Source organism: Pseudorca crassidens, chromosome 3 (genome assembly GCF_039906515.1).
Source record: "Pseudorca crassidens isolate mPseCra1 chromosome 3, mPseCra1.hap1, whole genome shotgun sequence".
NCBI lineage: Eukaryota > Metazoa > Chordata > Mammalia > Artiodactyla > Delphinidae > Pseudorca > Pseudorca crassidens.
The window spans coordinates 152,728,236-152,743,522 of NC_090298.1; the positions used below are offsets into that span (position 1 = coordinate 152,728,236).

The 15,287-nt window shown below is 38.4% G+C and overlaps 1 long non-coding RNA gene across 1 annotated transcript in view; it reads right to left on the reverse strand.

Moving 5' to 3' along the window:
* Nucleotides 1-13,078: 13,078 nt before the first annotated feature.
* Nucleotides 13,079-15,287, reverse strand: part of LOC137220892 (uncharacterized) — a 318,969-nt gene continuing 316,760 nt past the window's right edge. Inside the window, exon 3 of the long non-coding RNA XR_010941830.1 lies at nucleotides 13,079-13,166. This is a non-coding gene — a long non-coding RNA (uncharacterized lncRNA). The remainder of the gene's footprint in view (nucleotides 13,167-15,287) is intronic.

Below are 15,287 nucleotides of genomic sequence, written 5' to 3' on the forward strand. Positions count from 1 at the left end.
TTGTTTTTATGGCTGAGTAATATTCCATTGTATACATGTGCCACATCTTCTTTATCCACTCATCTGTCGATGGACACTTAGGTTGCTTCCATGTCCTGGCTATTGTAAATAGTGCTGCCATGAACATTGTGGTACACGACTCTTTTTGAATTATGGTTTTCTCAGGGTATATGCCCAGTAGTGGGATTGCTGGGTCATATGGTAGTTCTATTTTCAGTTTTTTAAGGAACGTCCATACTGTTCTCCATAGTGGCTGTATCAATTTATATTCCCACCAACAGTGCAAGAGTGTTCCCTTTTCTCCACACCCTCTGCAGCATTTATTGTTTCTAGATTTTTTGATGATGGCCATTCTGACAGGTGTGAGAAGGTATCACATTGTAGTTTTGATTTGCATTTCTCTAATGATTAATGATGCTGAGCATTCTTTCATGTGTTGGCAGTCTGTATATCTTCTTTGGAAAAATGGCTGTTTAGGTCTTCTGCCCATTTTTGGATTGGGTTGTTCGTTTTTTTGATATTGAGCTGCATGAGCTGCTTGTATATTTTGGAAATTAAACCTTTGTTAGTTGCTTCACATGCAAATATCTTCTTCTGAGGGTTATCCTTTCGTCTTGTTTATGTTTTCCTTTGCTGTACAAAAGCTTTTAAGTTGCATTGGGTACCATTTGTTTATTTTTGTTTTGATTTCCATTTCTCTAGGAGGTGTGTCAAAAAGGAACTTGCTGTGATTTATGTCATAGAGTGCTCTGCCTATGTTTTCCTCTAAGAGTTTTATAGTGTCTGGCCTTACATTTAGGTCTTTATTCCATTTTCAGTTTATTTTTGTGTATGGTGTGAGGGAGTGTTCTAATTTCATTCTTTTACATGTAGCTGTCCAGTTTTCCCAGCATCACTTATTGAAGATGCTGTCCTTTCTCCACTGTATATTCTTGCTTCCTTTATCAAAGATAAGGTGACCATATGTGCGTGGGTTTATCTCTGGGCTTTCTGTCCTGTTCCATTGATCTGTATTTCTGCTTTTGTGCCAGTACCATACTGTCTTGATTACTGTAGCTTTGTAGTAAAGTCTGAAGTCAGGGAGCCTGATTCCTCCAGCTCCATTTTTCATTCTCAAGATTGCTTTGGCTATTCGGGGTCTTTTGTGTTTGCATACAAATTGTGAAATTTTTTGTTCTAGTTCTGTGAAAAATGCCAGTGGTGGTTTGATAGGGATTGCGTTGAATCTGTAGATTGCTTTGGGTAGTAGAGTCATTTTTACAATATTGATTCTTCCAATCCAAGAACATGGTATAGCTCTCCATTCATTTGTATCATCTTTAATTTCTTTCATCAGTGTCTTAAAATTTTCTGCATACAGGTCTTTTGTCTCCATAGGCAGTTTTATTCCTATATATTTTATTATTTTGGTTGCAATGGTAAATGGGAGTGTTTTCTTGATTTCACTTTCAGATTTTTCATCGTTAGTGTATAGGAATGCCAGAGATTTCTGTGCATTAATTTTGTATCCTGCTACTTTACCAAATTCATTGATTAGCTCTAGTAGTTTTCTGGTAGCATCTTTAGGATTCTCTATGTATAGTATCATGTCATCTGCAAACAGTGATAGCTTTACTTCTTCTTTTCCGATTTGGATTCCTTTTATTTCTTTTTCGTCTCTGATTGCTGTGGCTAAAACTTCAAATACTTTGTTGAATAATAGTGGTGAGGGGGGGCAACCTTGTCTTGTTCCTGATCTTAGTGGAAATGGTTTCTGTTTCTCACCATTGAGGACAATGTTGGCTGTGGGTTTGTCATATATGGCCTTTATTATGTTGAGGAAAGTTCCCTCTATGCCTACTTTCTGGAGGGTTTTTATCATAAATGGGTGTTGAATTTTGTCGAAAGCTTTCTCTGCATCTATTGAGATGATCATATGGTTTTTCTCCTTCAGTTTGTTAATAGGGTGTATCACATTGATTGATTTGCATATATTGAAGAATCCTTGCATTCCTGGCATAAACTCTACTTGATCATGGTGTATGATCCTTTTAATGTGCTGTTGGATTCTGTTTGCTAGTATTTTGTTGAGGATTTTTGCATCTATGTTCATCAGTGATATTGGCCTGTAGTTTTCTTTTTTTGTGGCATCTTTGTCTCGTTTTGGTATCAGGGTGAATGTGGCCTCATAGAATGAGTTTGGGAATGTTCCTCCCTCTGCTATATTTTGGAAAAGTTTGAGAAGGATAGGTGTTAGCTCTTCTCTAAATGTTTGATAGAATTCGCCTGTGAAGCCATCTGGTCCTGGGCTTTTGTTTGTTGGAAGATTTTAAATCACAGTTTCAATTTCAGTGCTTGTGATTGGTCTATTCGTATTTTCTATTTCTTCCTGGTTCAGTCTTGGCTCGTTGTGCATTTCTAAGAATTTGTCCATTTCTTCCAGGTTTTCCATTTTATTGGCATAGAGTTGCTTCTGGTAATCTCTCACGATCCTTTGTATTTGTGCAGTGTCAGTTGTTACTTCTCCTTTTTCATATCTAATTTTATTGATTTGAGTCTTCTCCCTTTTTTCTTGATGAGTCTGGCTAATGGTTTATCAATTTTGTATGTCTTCTCAAAGAACCAGCTTTTAGTTTTATTGATCTTTGCTATCGTTTCCTTCATTTCTTTTCATATATTTCTGATCTGATCTTTATGATTTCTTTCTTTCTGCTAACTTTGGGGTTTTTTTGTTCTTCTTTCTCTAATTGCTTTAGGTGCAAGGTTAGCTGGTTTATTTGAGATGATTCCTGTTTCTTAAGGTAGGATTGTATTGCTATAAATTTCCCTGTTAGAACTGCTTTTGCTGCATCCCATAGGTTTTGGGTCGTTGTGTCTCCATTGTCATTTGTCTCTAGGTATTTTTTGATTTCCTCTTTGATTTCTTCAGTGATCACTTGGTTATTAAGTAGTGTATTTTTCAGCTTCCACGTGTTCGTAATTGTTACACATCTTTTCCTGTAATTGATATCTACTCGCGTAGCCTTGTGGTCGGAAAAGATACTTCATACAATTTCAATTTTCTTAAATTTACCAAGGCTTGATTTTTGACCCAAGATATGATCTATCCTGGAGAATGTTCCATGAGCACTTGAGAAGAATGTGTATTCTGTTATCCTATAAATATCAGTTAAGTCCATCTTGTTCAGTGTATCATTTAAAGCTTGTGTTTCCTTATTTATTTTCATTTTGGATGATCTGTCCATTGGTGAAAGTGGGGTGTTAAAGTCCCCTACTATGATTGTGTTACTGTCGATTTCCCCTTTTATGGCTGTTAGTATTTGCCTTATGTATTGAGGTGCTCCTATGTTGGGTGCATAACTGTTTACAATTCTTATATTTTCTTCTTGGATCGATCCCTTGATCATTATGTAGTGTCCTTCTTTGTCTCTTGTAATAGTCTTTATTTTAAAGTTAATTTTTTCTGATATGAGAATTGCTACTCCAGCTTTCTTTTGATTTCCATTTGCATGGAATATCTTTTTCCATCCCTTCACTTTCAGTCTGTATGTGTCTCTAAGTCTGAAGTGGGTCTCTTGTAGACAGCATATATATGGGTCTTGTTTTTGTATCCGTTCAGCCAGTTTGTGTCTTTTGGTGGGAGCATTTAATCCATTTACATTTAAGGTAATTATCGATATGTATGTTCCTATTGCCATTTTTTTAATTGTTTTGAGTTTGTTATTGTAGGTCTTTTCCTTCTCTTGTGTTTCCTGTCTAAAGAAGTTCCTCTAGCATTTGTTGTAAAGCTGGTTTGGTGGTGCTGAATTCTCTTAGCTTTTGCTTGTCTGTAAAGATTTTAATTTCTTCATCAAATCTGAATGGGATCCTTGCTAGGTAGAGTAATCTTGGTTGTAGATTTTCCTCCTTCAGCACTTTAAATATTTCCTGTCACTCCCTTCTGGCTTGCAGAGTTTCTGCTGAAAGATCAGCTGTTAACCTTATGGGGATTCCCTTGTGTGTTATTTGTTGTTTTTCCCTTGCTGCTTTTAATATGTTTTCTTTGCATTTAATTTTTGATAGTTTGATTAATATGTGTCTTGGTGTGTTTCTCCTTGGATTTATCCTGTATGGGACTCTCTGTGCTTCCTGGACTTGATTAACTATTTCCTTTCCCATATTAGGGAAGTTTTCAACCATAATCTCTTCAAATATTTTCTCAGTCCCTTTCTTTTTATCTTCTTCTTCTGGGACCCTTATAATTCAAATGTTGGTGCATTTAATGTTGTCCCTGAGGTCTCTGATACTGTCTTCAGTTCTTTTCATTCTTTTTTCTTTATTCTGCTCTGCAGTAGTTATTTCCATTATTTTATATTCCAGGTCACTTATCCGTTCTTCTGCCTCAGTTATTCTGCTATTGATCCCTTCTAGAGAATTTTTAATTTCACTTATTGTGTTTTTCATCATGTTTGTTTCCTCTTTAGTTCTTCTAGGTCCTTGTTGAACATTTCTTGTACTTTCTCTATTCTATTTTCAAGATTTTGGATCATCTTTACTCTCATTATTCTGAATTCTGTTTCAGGTAGACTGCTATGTTCCTCTTCATTTGTTAAGTCTGGTGGGTTTTTACCTTGCTCCTTCATCTGCTGTGTGTTTTTCTGTCTTCTCATTTTGCTTATCTTACTGTGTTTGCAGTCTCCTTTTTGCAGGCTGCAGGTTCGTAGTTCCCATTATTTTTGGTGTCTGTCTCCACTGGCTAAGGTTTGTTCAGTGGGTTGTGTAGGCTTCCTGGTGGAGGGGACTAGAGCCTGTGTTGTGGTGGATGAGGCTGGATCTTGTCTTTCTGGTGGGCAGTTTCACGTCTGGTGGTGCATTTTGGGTTGTCTGTGACCTTATTATGATTTTAGGCAGCCTCTCTGCTAATGGATGGGCCTGTGTTCCTGTCTTGCTATTTGTTTGGCATAGGTTGTCCAGCACTGTAGCTTGCTGGTCTTTGAGTGGAGTTGGGTTTTGGTGTTGAGATTGAGGTCTCTGGGAGATTTTCGCTGTTTGCTATTACGTGGAGCTGCGAGGTCTTTTGTGGACCAGTGTCCTGAAGTTGGGTCTCCCACCTCAGAGGCACAGCACTGACTCCTGGCTGGAGCACCAAGAGCCTTTCATCCACACGGCTCAGAATAAAAGGGAGAAAAAATAGAAAGAAAGAGGATAAAGTAAGGTGAAATAAAGTAAAATAAAACAATTAAAATAAAAAAGTATTTAAAAAATTTTTTTAAGGTAAAAAAGAAAAGGACGGACAGAACCCTAGGACAAATGGTGAAAGGAAAGCTCTACAGACAAAATCACACACAGAAGCATATACATACACATTCACAAAAAGAGAAAAAGGGGAAAAAATAATATATCTTTTCTCCCAAAGTCCACCTCCTCACTTTGGGATGATTCGTTGTCTATTCAGGTATTCCACCGATGCAGAGTACATCAGGTTGATTGTGGAGCTTTAATCCGCTGTTTCTGAGGCTGCTGGGAGAGATTTGCCTTTCTCTTCTTTGTTCACACAGCTCCGGGGGTTCAGCTTTGGATTTGGACCTGCCTCTGTGTGTAGGTCGCCTGAGGGCATCTGTTCTTCGCTCAGACAGGACGGGGTTAAAGGAGCAGCTGATTCGGGGGCTCTGGCTCACTCAGGCCAGGGGGAGGGAGGGGTATGGATGTGGGGCAAGCCTGCGGTGGCAGAGGCCAACGTGACATTGCACCAGCCTGAGGCGTGCCGTGCATTCTCCCAGGGAAGTTGTCCCTGGATTACGGGACCCTGGCAGTGGCAGGCTGCAGAAGCTCCCGGGAGGGGAGGTGTGGATAGTGACCTGTGCTCGCACACAGGCTTCTTGGTGGCTGCAGCAGTAGGCTTAGTGTCTCATGCCCGTCTCTGGGGTCCGCGCTGTTAGCCGCGGCTCGTGCCCGTCACTGGAGCTCCTTTAAGCAGCGCTCTTAATCCCCTCTCCTTGCGCACCAGGAAACAAAGAGGCAAGAAAAAGTCTCTTGCCTCTTCAGCAGGTCCAGACCTTTTCCCGGAATCCCTCCCGGCTAGCCGTGGCGCACTAGCCCCCTTCAGGCTGTGTTCACGCCGTCAACCCCAGTCCTCTCCTTGCGATCCGACCGAAGCCCGAGCCTCAGCTTGCAGCCCTGCCTGCCCCGGCAGGTGAGCAGACAAGCCTCTTGGCCTGGTGAGTGCTGGTCGGCACCGATCCTCTGTGCGGGAATATTTCCGCTTTGCTCTCGGCACCACTGTGGCTGCGGTCTCCTCCGCGGCTCCGAAGCTTACCCCCTCCGCCACCCGCAGTCTCTGCCCGTGAAGGGGCTTCCTAGTGTGTGGAAACCTTTCCTGCTTCACAGCTCCCTCCCACTGGTGCAGGTCCTGTCCCTATCCTTTTGTCTCTGTTTATTCTTTTTTCTTTTGCCCTACCCAGGTACGTGGGGAGTTTCTTGCGTTTTGGGAGGTCTGAGGTCTTCTGCCGGCGTTCAGTAGGTGTTCTATAGGAGCAGTTCCACATGTAGATGTATTTCTGATGTATCTGTGGGGAGGAAGGTGATATCCGCGTCTTACTCTGCCGCCATCTTGAAGCCCCTCCCTCTCTATCCATTTTTTTTTTTTTAACATCTTTATTGGGGTATAATTGCTTTACAATGGTGTGTTAGTTTCTGCTTTATAACAAAGTGAATCAGTTATACATATACATATAATCCCATATCTCTTCCCTCTTGCGTCTCCCTCCCTCCCACCCTCCCTATCCCACCCCTCCAGGCTGTCACAAAGCACCAAGCCAATATCCCTGTGCCATGCGGCTGCTTCCAACTAGCTATCTACCTTACTATGTTTGTTAGTGTGTATATGTGCATGACTCTCTCTCGCCCTGTCACAGCTCAGCCTTCCCCCTCCCCATAACCTCAAGTCCGTTCTCTAGGAGGTCTGCGTCTTTATTCCTGCCTTACCCCTAGGTTCTTCATGACATTTTTTTTTCTTAAATTCCATATATATGTGTTAGCATACGGTATTTGTCTTTTTCTTTCTGACTTACTTCACTCTGTATGACAGACTCTAGATCTATCCACCTCCTTACAAATAGCTCAATTTCATTTCTTTTTATGGCTGAGTAATATTCCATTGTATATATGTGCCACATCTTCTTTATCCATTCATCCGATGATGGGCACTTAGGTTGTTTCCATCTCCGGGCTATTGTAAATAGAGCTGCAATGAACATTTTGGTACATGACTCTTTTTGAATTTCGGTTTTCTCAGGGTATATGCCCAGTAGTGGGATTGCTGGGTCATATGGTAGTTCTATTTGTAGCTTTTTAAGGAACCTCCATACTCTATCCATTTTTTAAAGTAGCGTGTTGAAGTATCCAGCTACTGTTGTTGAGCCCTTTATTTCTCTGTCTCATATGGTCACATTTTTCATTTGATTTGAATCTCTCTTGTTAACTACAGATACATTTATAATTGTTGGTCTTCCTGACAGATTAGCTTTTTTATCATTATAAAATGTTTTTCTCTAGTAGCAATGTTTACTTTAAAGTCTGTTATGTCTAATATTAATATAGCAACTCTAGTTCTCTTTTGGTTATTCTTTGTATGGTACATATTTTTTCCATCTCTTTACTTTCAATTTACTTGTCTTTGAATACAAAATGTGTCACTTGCAGGTAGCAGTTAGTTGGATTATGGGTTTTTTCTTTATTCGTATACCTTTTAAAATCTCTGCCTTTTGATTAGAATGTATAATCCATTATGTTTAATAAAATTACTAATAAGATAGAATTTATAGTTGCCTTTTTTTTGTTGTTTTCTAAATGGTGTAGGTCTTTTTTTGTCCCTCTATTCCCCCATATTGCCCTCTATTGTGATAAATAGATATCTTCTACTGTAGTGTTTTAATTTATTTGTTGTTTATTATATTGTGTTTTAAAAGTTACGTTCTTTTTAGTGTTTGCCCCGGGAATTAAAGGTAATGTATTAACTTAAAGGTATCCAGTTTGGATTAATACAAACTAAATTCTAATAGTATACAAAAACTTTGCTCCAAAATAGCTGCTGTTTCTTGGTGTTATAATTTTCATACAAATTATGTCTTTGTATGATAGAAGCTCATCAATACAATTTTATTACTATTACTCTATACCCTAGACTGTTATATTTTAGATCAAATAGAAGAAAAAAGGAAATAAAAACACAGATACATTTATATTGTGCTTTATGTTTACTTATGCAGTTATCTTTCCCAGATTCTTTATTTTTCTGTGTGGATTCAAGTTACTGTCTAGTGTCCTTTCATTTCAGACTAAAGGACTTCCCTTTGTATTTCTTGTATGGCAGATTTGCTAGTAATAAAACCTTTCTCTTTTTTAAAAATTTTAATCTCAGAAACTCTTAAATTTTCTTGCATTCTATAAGGCTAGTTTTGCTGGATATAGAGTTCTTCATTGATAGTATTTTTCTTTCAGGGTTTTTAGTATGTTACCCCACTGCCTTTTGAGCTCCATGGTTTTTCATGAGAAGTCAGCTCTTAATTTTATTGAGGATCCTTGTATGTGATGCATCACTTTTACCTTCTTTCAAAATTCTCTGTCTTTTTCTTTCAGTAGCTGATTTTGTTGTAGCTAAATGTAGATCTTTTTGAGTTTATCTTACTTGAAGTATTTTGAGCTTCTGGTATGTGTAGATTAATATTTTACATCAAATATGGGAAGTTTTAGGCTATTACTTCTTGAAATAGTCTTTCTGCTCCTTTTTCTCTCTCCTCTCCTTCTGGAACTCCTATTATGCATATGTTGGTATACTTAATGGTGTCCCACAAGTCTCCCACTATTTGCCAGGGAGCTCTGTGTGTGTGATCACACTTTCAAAGCTCCAGCAGTTTAAAATTCTGCCTTACCCTACACTTTCTGCAAATGCAGAGCTCAACGCCAGCCAGAGGTAATATATTAGGGTCTTGATTGTTTTTTCCTAGGCACATACTCCACTGTGCAAATGTGTGGCCTTCTACATCCCCATGGAGATGTTTGAGATTTTCAAAGTCACTTATGGGCATCTCATTCCTCAGACTTTTATGTATTTTGGCCAACCTCTTTTGTTTAAATTTTAATTTTATTGGCATATAGTCGATTTACAATGTTGTGTTACTTTTGGGTGTACAGCAAAGTGAGTCAGTTATACCTCCACATACATTTATTCCTTTTTAGATTCTTTTCTCTTATAGGTTATCACAGAATATTGAGTAGAGTTCCCTGTGCTATACAGTAGGTGCTTGTTGGTTATCTGTCTTATATATAGTAGTGTGTATATGTTCATCCCAAGCTCCTGATTTACCCCTCCCCCCCCAATGTTTCCCTTTTGGTAACCATAAGTTTGTTTTTGAAATCCGTGAGTCTGTTTCTGTTTTGTAAATAAGTTCATTTGTATCATTTTATTAGGTTCCATATATAAGTGATATCATATAACATTTGTCTTGGCTACTGTAAATAGTGGTGCAGTGAACATTGGGGTGCATGTATCTTTTCGAATTATGTTTTTTTTCTGGATATATGTCCAGGAGTGGGATTCCTCGATCATATGGTAGTTCTGCTTTTAGGTTTTTTTGTTTGTTTGTTTGTTTTTGTTTTTTTTGCGGTACACGGGCCTCTCACTGTTGTGGCCTCTCCCGTTGCGGAGCACAGGCTCTGGATGCACAGGCTCAGTGGCCATGGCTTACGGGCCCAGCCGCTCCGTGGCATGTGGGATCTTCCCGGACTGGGGCACAAACCTGTGTCCCCTGCATCGGCAGGTGAACTCTCAACCACTGCGCCACCAGGGAAGCCGTGCTTTTAGTTTTTTAAGGAACCTCCATACAGTTCTCCATAGTGGTCGTACCAATTTACATTCCCACCAACAGTGTAGGAGGGTTCCCTTTTCTCCCCACCCTCTCCAGCATTTATTGTTTCTAGACTTTTTCATGATGGCCATTCTGAGTGGTGTGAGGTGATACCTCATTGTAGTTTTGATTTGCATTTCTCTGATAATTAGTGATGTTGAGCATCTTTTCATGTACTTTCTGGCCATCTCTATGTCTTCTTTGGAGAAATGTCTATTTAGATCTTCTGCCCATTTTTTGATTGGGTTGTTTGTTTTTTTGACAGAGCTGCATGAGCTGTTTTTATATTTTGGAGATTAATCCCTTGTTGGTCACATCATTTGGAAATATTTTCTCCCATTCTGTGGGTTGTCTTTTTGTTTTGGTTTCCTTTGCTGTGCAAAAGCTTTTAAGTTTGATTAGGTCTCATTTGCTTATTTTTATTTTCTTTAGGAGGTGGATCAAAAAAGATATTGTTGCAATTTATGTCAAAGGGTGTTCTGCCAGTGTTTTCTTGTGAGAATATTATAGTGTCTGACCTTACATTTAGGTCTTTGATGCATTTTGAGTTTATTTTTGTGTATGGTATTAGAGAATGTTCTAATTTCATTCTTTTATGTGTAGCTGTGCAGTTTTCCCACCACCACTTATTGAAGAGGCTTTCTTTTCTCCATTGTATATTCTTGCCTCCTTTGTCATAGATTAATTGACGATAGGTGCATGGGTTTATTTCTGGGCTTTCTATTCTGTTCCATTGATCTATATTTCTATTTTTGTGCCAGTACAATACTGTTTTGATTATTGTAGCTTTGTAATATAGTTTGAAGTCAAGGAGCTTGATTCCTCCAGCTCTGTTGCCCAAACTGGCATTATAACCTCAGGGAGCTGCAGTGTGAAACAGTTGCCACTGATGGTTTTGCATTGATGGGAATGGGGCTTTTCTCGCTGAATTAGTTCAAACAACAACAAGCCCTGTGAATGAGACATTTCATGGGAGTTTCCAGAAAGGTCAAAACATTGAAAGCTATTTGGGGATGAGACTTTTTGAGAAACTCCAAAGCCATTCTGTTTCCTCTGGAAGCTACTAGGCTGCTAATTTTCACAGCAACCTTGATTGCAAGGCTTTTTGGATTTCAAAGCCACTACAGAATTGTGGAGAAGAGAATGTGAATAGAGCAAATTAAAGCACCACAGACCTCACTGTTACTATCATTTTCAGCCATTTTTCTTGAATAAATGCTCCTCAGATTAAGTCATTGGTTAATTTCCAGGGCTCTGAAAAAGTTGAATTTGACAAATTTTGCCAGGGTTCTCATTGTTTTTAAGGAGGATCTGATTTTTGGAGGTTTACCATTATAGAAGTGCTTTGTTCCCCATGACTACTTCTGATAAGAAATGGAGAATTGATATTCTGTCATCTGCCAAATAACAGAATATTGGACTCTGTTTACCCTCACTTTTAAGGTCTTTTTATTTCTCCAAGGATCTATCTTTTGGTTCTTTTCTCTGTCCTCCAGCCCACTTTTTTAAAATTAAAAATTGTATGTATTCAAGGCATACAATGTGATGATTCAATATAGATATTCATAGTGAAATGATTGTTACAGTCAAGCTAATGTATATCTTCTCCTCACATAGTTACCCTTTCATTTGTTGTAATAAAAGCCCCTGAAATCTACTCTCTTAGCAAATTTCCAGTATTCAATACAATATTTTTAACTGTAGTCATCATGCTATACATCAAATCTTTAGACTTATTCATTCATTCTACGTAACTGCTACTTTGTACCCTTTGACCAACATCTCTCTATTTCCCCCACCTCCCAGCCTCTGGTAATCATCATTCTATTCTCTGTTTTTATGTATTCAACCATTTTAGATTCCACATATAAGTGAGATCATGATTTTTTTTTCTTTCTGTGTCTAGCTTATTATAGGTTTTAAGATATGTAGAACAGAAGCTACCTTTGTCATAGGTTTTCTTTTTCCTTAACATTTCTAACTGTGATTTTTTTAGAAAGGCTACCTTGAAAATTAAAATTATTACAAAATTTAAACCTTTGTAACATAGTAAAACAAGTATTTACTAATAGAGAATTTTAGTCTCTCCCCTGGAGAAATTCTCTCATTCTCACTTATGATAACATAAGACATTAAATTATAAACACATATTATTGTTCATTATTATGACCAATAAAATTAAGAAACAGTATAGATTTGATAATTGGGTAGATGGTTGTAATAAATAAAAACACCCCTTGGGCTTTCCTGGTGGCGCAGTGGTTGAGAGTCCACCTGCCGATGCAGGGGACATGGGTTCATGCCCCGGTCCGGGAAGATCCCACATGCCACGGAGCGGCTGGGCCCGTGAGCCATGGCCGCTGAGCCTGCGCGTCCAGAGCCTGTGCTCCGCAATGGGAGAGGCCACAACAGTGAAAGGCCCACATACCGCAAAAAAACAAAACAAACATCCCTTGATATTGTGATATATTCCCTTAGCAGTGAACTCATCTTTTCTAATCGTTAGAGCATAATTTAGTAAGCTAAGTTTATGTATTTTTCTGGGTACATTTATTTTCAGCTCTGTTTACTTGATGTAATAAGCTAAGTAAAGAATCCAAAAACTTATGCTAAGGGTACTAAGGATATTATAAAGTGCCCAGTGGTTTTATCTCTCATTGTTTATTTGACTATACTTATTAGTGTCATGGCATGCCTTTTTTTAATCCACATAACAAGAAGTTTTTAAGTTGATTTAAGTTTTTCCCCAGATTCTGCCTTATGTTATTTACCCTTGACAATAAAGTCAGCCCAAGGAGTTAAGTAAACTTGAGTTTGTATCTGATCTTTATGGTGATAAATTAGTAATAGGTAAATTATTTGTAGAAGCAGCTATATTTTTAACATTTCTTGAATTCTGTGTCCATATCTATAACATACCTCTGTACAGGGTGGGTGAGATATATAACAGTTAATGTATAGGTGCTCAACGTAATAAATTTTTCCTTCCTTAACTAGGGTATATAAATTCTAGGAAAGATAAATATAAAAGGGAAAAGCTGATTATTTTGATAGACCATCCCTTGGTTGAAAGTGGAATTTGCAATAAACTATATTTTAAAAATTTATGATTGGAGTCAATTATATCCAAAGACTGCTGGTCCCCAGTTCCCATTAAGTCAACTCAGCCAGTTATTTGTTCATGTATTTATTCAACAGCAGATATTTATTGACACGCCACTATGGGCCAGGAATTGAGGATATAACAGTGAAGAAAAGGTGAGTGGTTGTTGCCCTCATGAAGCTTCATTCTAGTGGGAACACCTGAAAAGACAAGGAAATGTCCCCACAATTGTTAAAAGCAAATAATTATAGATTATTATATGCACATAAGAAACATATAGAATGATGGCAAATAACTCAGGAGGGTGTTTCAGGGAGTGTGGACCTAGAAGGCCACCCTGAGGAGGTGACATCTGAGTCAAGACCTGAAGAATGGAAAGTAAGAGGCATACCCAAAACTGGGGAAACAGTTTCTAGGCATAGGGAAGAGAGAGTGCAAAGTCTCAAAAGTGAGGAAAAATCTTGGCTAATTCAAGAAACAGAAAGGAGGCCAAAGGCATTGGTGCTTAAGAAACCATAGGGAAAGTGATCTAAAAAGAAACTGATACTGGGTAGAAACCAGATTAGGCAGGGTCTTGTAACCAAGGAGTTTGGATTTTGTCCTAAGTGCGGTGAGAAAGCAGTGGTGTGACTGGATCTGATTTACGTTCTATAAAGATGGTTCTGGCTGCTCTGTTGAGAACAGATTGGAAAAGGCCAAATATGATGCATGTGTAGGGATATACCCACACACCCCACATGCTATGCCTCAAGAGGACTGTGAGAAATAGAAAAAGGGTGTTTGGCCAAGATCCTGTCATGTGGTGGCAGATAAGCTTGTGACCTAATATGAGCCCCCCAAGGGTCTTTTATCACCAGATGGTGGAGAGACTACCTTTTCCCTCCATGCTGGCTGCTTGGTCTCTGCACAGCAGCTGCCCAGAGCCTGTAACAGCATGTGGGGCTACACGAAAGATGGGACCTAGATGGCAATGCCAGTTTGCCATACCCTAGGGACAGCTTCCTCAGTCTGATCATTTTAATACCCAAGATATAGTTTCATATTCAGTATGCGAGATAGTTCAAGCATAAGAATACTCACTGTGTGAAATATCCAATATTTAGGAACAATTCATTTTCACTACCATCAATGTATATGTTGTGTAAATATTATCCAGTTGCTAGGTCAGATTTTTTTTCTCATTTATATTTGGTATATTCCATTAATGTCAGGTGTCTTGTGTATATGGGTGTTGTCCATGAAGGATTATAACTCCTTTATGTCTGTTGATCACTAAAAATTGAATCAGTTAATCGTTAAGAACAATCTTTTACCTCCCTGCAGCATTATTTAATTAACACACTTTGGGGTTTCAGAGCTAGAGTTTTGTTGTCACATTATGCTTCCATAGGAATTGTAACAAATTAGGAGGCAAAAAGTGGAATGAATTTAGCTTTTAAGATGCAAGGTATTGACATGTTGAATTATTGTGAGTGAAGGACAACTATAGTACGGTAATTAGTGCAAGCCTTCTGTTTTGCATTTATCATCTTGAAAGATAGCAATAGAAAATAACAAGGACAACATTAAGAAAATAAATGGAAAAAAATGACAATTCAGTTACAGGAAAGGGTACTTTTTATTATATGAATTGAAACTGTATAAAGAAGCTCTTGGACTTTTTCTTTTGTTTTGTTGTAAAGAAAGAGCATAGAATTGTTGATCCTGCCAAAACTACTCATTTATTTAATGGTTGCCAAATACAGCCCTTGATATTCTGCTAGAAATTTGATAGTTACGGTATTGCCAAGGTTGTTTGGGAACATTTGATGTCTTTCCCATATGTTGTTACAAGGCAACCCTAGAACACGTGATATAAGAGCCAGGCTGGAAATGAGGTTCTTTGTGGAACCTGTTTTTTTAAGTTTTTACATAATGACCACTAATCTCCATCCCTTTGCTGGTCTGAGAGTGATGGAGGGAGTGGTGCAAATGTAAGAGGCCAGGGTAACATCTGCAGACCAACTTAGACTTAATTTTGTTTCTAAAAACAAGCAAACAAACAATAATCATTAAAATATAGCACTTAGAGAGGTCTAATGTTAAGCGGTCTCAGTTCATTTCCTGGAGGATTTTTAGACCTTACTGTTGATTCACTACAAACTGTCATAATGTAATATAGCTAACTCCAGAGTCTGAACAGGATGAGGAATTCTGCCTTTTTGTCTTGTGGATGACCTTTTCTGATCAGGGTGAAGTTGCTGGTGTTGGAGTGAGTGATTGCTCCTATCCTCTTGTGCTTCGTCTAGCTTTGCTTGTGGAAGCTTTTATTGTTATTAATA